Source organism: Equus przewalskii, chromosome 25 (genome assembly GCF_037783145.1).
Source record: "Equus przewalskii isolate Varuska chromosome 25, EquPr2, whole genome shotgun sequence".
In the NCBI taxonomy this organism is placed as follows: domain Eukaryota; kingdom Metazoa; phylum Chordata; class Mammalia; order Perissodactyla; family Equidae; genus Equus; species Equus przewalskii.
In genome coordinates, this window is record NC_091855.1 from 19,634,118 (window position 1) to 19,638,510 (window position 4,393).

Consider the following 4,393-nt stretch of genomic DNA (forward strand, 5'->3'; position numbering starts at 1 on the left):
TGGCCTACAAAGGCCTGGGGGACTGGCCCCGCTCAGGTCTGTCTGACCTCTCGCTGGTCACTCACCACACGGCAGCTACAGTGGCTCCTCCCTGCTCCTTGAGCAAGCCGAGAGAATGCCCGCTTCCCTCTCCCTGGCACACTCATCTCCAAGACGTTTATGGGACTAGTTCCTCATCACTTCTCCTCTCAGCTCAAATGTCACCTCCCGGAGTGGCCATCTCCCACCCCCTAATCTCCCAAGCCATCACTTTCTAACACAACACCCTATTTTACATTTGTTGCTCTGATTAGTTGAAATTCTCTTATTTGTTTACCTGTGTAACTTATTTATTGAATGGGCTGAACCTGAGGAGGAGCTATCAGGAAACAGCTATAATTTTCTCACCTGGCTGCCTTCAACCATCTTATGGTGAATTTCCCTTCCCCACCCTTAATGACACCTCAAGCAGAGTCCTTGGCTTGTCAGTCCCTACCAATCACATGAACAGTCTCATTTCTGTAATTAAGACCAATTTTCAGGCACTAAAAAGTCTGGTCCTGTCCAAACCAGAACCTCATCCAATTTAATCAATCTTGTATCCAACTTAATACTCCACTCCTCCCCCCGCCAGGCCTGGCCCTGGCTCCAGATCCTATAGTGGGGACAGTGGGGTGTGGCCTGTTTGTCTGACTTTCCTTTTCTGCTGTGGCTCCTCGGTATCAGGGTTAGGGGAGAGGTGTTAGAGGAAAAGTGACAAAGTGCTATGAGGCAGGTGCCCTTGGCTGGCAGGTGCCATCGCTAGCTCTTTCATGGGCACATTTGTGGGTTCGTTGGAGGTGCTCTGCAGGCCCCCCACCCTGCACCGCTCTATCGAAGCACCCTCTGGACAACCTCTCACTGACCCCTGTATACTCTATCCCCCGTGGGGCTTTCCCACCGCAAACCAATGGTGAGTGGGCTCCTCATCCTGCCATATAGAGGTCACTCCAGCCAGGCCCCACAGTCAGAATTCTTTAGACAGAAAGTGCACATAAGTCTCTTCATTTCTGAACACCCCCAATTCCTAAAGACCTATGCTGCATTCTCCCAAGAACTTTCTTGCTGTGCTTTGGTGCACTAGGGTACTTGGAGCTTCCAGCAACTCAGCCAGCATCTGTGGAGAGGGTGTTATGGGGAGTCACGCTAGCTTCCTCTTCTTGGAGGCCCTCAATCTCTAGGACTAGTTTTCTTAGGGCCCCATTCACTTGGTTTGCACTGGGGAGTACTCTCAGGGGAAATCTCAGCCCTGCCTACTGATGCAACATTCTCCAACTCAAGACTTTCTTCAGCCCCTTCCATTTGTAGACTGGAACTGAGGGATGTGGCTCAGTAGTGGTTGAACTTGTTTTGCCTTCAGTAAGGCATCTAGTACTTCTCTTTGGAATCTGAGAATATTTTGTCCTTACTGTTCTAGCTTTTTTGGCCTCATCAGAAATTCAAAGACCAAAGGAAAAATCCTCTTCAACAATCTATAAAGTCATTATTGTCTGATTTCCCAAGACACAATGATAGCTCAAAAGGAGTGGATGCTTTGTCTGCCTGGATCACCACTGTTTCCCCAGAACCTAGAACAGTGCTTGCCTCGCATAGACAGCCAAGAAATATGCATTCACTGGATGGCTAACTGAATGAATGACAGAATAGTCTCTTCAAGTAGGGAGGACTGGTATCATTAGATCCATTTTAAGAGAGATAAACTGAGTTCCTGATAGCAGTTACTGATCCAAGTTCACGTGCTTGCTGCCTTTAGGGCTGGCCCTAAGGTTCTCTCGAATTTTGTGCCTTGCGTTTGGGGATGAACGTGATCTCAATTTCCAGAATGCTCAGTTCTCTCCCTCAGACACTGCTCCTTCCCAGCTATGGGAAGCCTCGGCTCTACTCTGCCCTCTCCTTGCCACATTATCCACCCAGCTCTTTAGTTCCGGGCTCCCTTCCTCTCCGCACTACCTGCCCAGTTCCTTCAGAACTGAATCCCTCCATGCTCACCTCAGATCCCCAAGAGACTCCCAAGGCCAGAAACCTTGGCATCATCTTCGTCCCTGAGCTATTTTTTCCTCCCATGTGTCCAAGTCATTATTACTGCTCCGTCTCCTCCGTCTGCACTTCTGGAAGTCTGCTGCTCATTCAGCCTCTCACCGCTCCGCCTCAGCCAAAACCCTCACGCAGACACACTTTCCTCACCACTAGGCACCTCTCCCACTCCTTGGTGAGGATAAGCGGTCCTTGGAAATTCCCACCTCGTTCTCTTGGGGACCCACAGACTGGCTAATCTACTTTAAGACTGGCATCTCCTAATCCTCCATCCTAGTGCCATCCTCCTGTCCTGCCTCTCACTTAATGCCTATCGCTCCCTTTCCCTGCAACTGTTGGGACCTGAGGATGCAGCTCTTCAGAATCTCCAATCCCATAAACACTTGAATTTTTTATTCGTTTTTCTCTTTTAAGTTGCCAAAACTAATGGAGCCTACTGTGGTCCAAGCACTGTGCTAGGTACGCTACATAAATTGGCTCATTTAACCAAATAAAGGAGGAGCTATGATTTCCACATTTACAAAGGAGGAAAGTGAGGCTGGGAATGGCTACTGGCTTGCTCAATATCACATAGCTGCTAAGTAGTAGATGCAGGATTCAAACTTTGGTCATTTCCCACCCGAGCCCAAACTTTCCACCATCTTCCCTTCCCCCTGGGCTTGTGCCTCGATAGCCCTCCTCACAGTTGAAGTGGTACCTTTCCTGACCACCTCTGCTGCTGTCACCACCCAAGTACCCCCACTGCACATTCCCCAGTCCTCTTCCCTGCCTGCTAGCCCACAACTCAATTTCCTGGGGACATGGAGTTATCAGAACTTTCTGTCCCCCTCTACCCTCCTTGCTCAGTAAAAGAAGGGGGGCTAAATGTTTCCAGCATGGCCCCTGACTCACCATGTGTCACTTCCTTACTCTTGGTCCTAGCTTCTTCTCTAATGAGGCACAGAATGCTGCTAAGCCTACTCACCCATCTCTCGGGTCTGGGGAAGGAACTCATCTCTGGAAACCTCGAAGAGAGAACCCCAAAGGGTTGATAAAAAGATTACAGCAGGGAAGGCCTTGCCAGGACGCGTGCACCACGAGAGGTGATGGCAGTCTGCTGGATACCCAGGGCAACCTAATTGCTTTCCCATGTCTTGTTGGAATAACGCTGGCATCCAGAGAGCTACCAGAACCTGAACTAATTTGGTAAATAAGGACCAAAAACAAGGACTGCATTTCTGCTCCCTTTGCTGAGACCCAGACTCCCGACAGAATTCCAGGGATTTTTCTTCCTTGGAAGTGACTGGACCTCCAGCCCTGAATTCCTCTCCCCAGGAGAGCTTGTTCCCCTGCTCAGAACAAATAACACATTTCCTGGTTAATCAGTGGGCAGAAAAGCTGAAGGAAGGTTGATTGGGCCCCCAGCCTTCCAGATGGGAGCAGCTCACAGGCTCGGATGTTCCTGTCCTGATGCTGGGCAGCTGGGACCCCGGCCCTGTGCAGCTTCAGCCTCCAGTTTGGAAGGTAGACGCTGTATGAGGAGGCCCCAGCTCCCTCCTGTGTGAGGCCTTCAAGGCCCACAGGGGCTGCCAAGACCACTCCACCTCAGACACCATGGCCTGGCATTCTCCCAGAGCTTACAACCACTCTGCCCTGGTCTGCCAGTGCTGTCTCCTCCGGGTGAGCATGAATGTTTCTGTCTCCCATGATCTGAGTTCAGTTCTCAGCTACACTTAGCTTCTATTTTCTCTTCTGAAAACAGAGATAACGGTGCTCTCCTTGCCACCCTGACCTTCAGGGTGAATTAGATAACCAGCCCCATCGACCCTGTGATGGGAGGGGATCAATTACTGTGACTCCACTTGCCAACTGATATTTCTTGAGCATTTAAAATGTACCAGGCACTGTGCTAAGAGTTTTACAGGCATTTTCTCATTTAATCCTCATGATAATCTAGAAAGAAGTACTATTATTTCATAATATGAAGACGTGAAGGCTCAGAGAGGTAAAATGACTTACTCACAATCGCAAAGGTAGTATGGATTCACATTGAGATTCACGCCCAGTTTGTCTGGTTCCGGACACTAACCCAATGCCAGCTTTCAGAGGAGCATTTCTCTGAAAATGCACCTCCGGCTGCTTTTCTCTGGGAGCCGGATGCATTCACAGCTGTTTGCGGTGTGGTGGGGGGAGCTGATGGCCATGTGGGACAGCTGTCACAAGTTAGCCCCCACCAAGCACATCCCACCCTCCTCAGGCCCATTTACAGCTAGAGGTCCACCTCAGGTCAAGGGCAGACAAAAGTCATCATGGTGAGTTTCAGTGACTCTGATCCCCACTGACCAAGGAGAAGGAAAGAGAC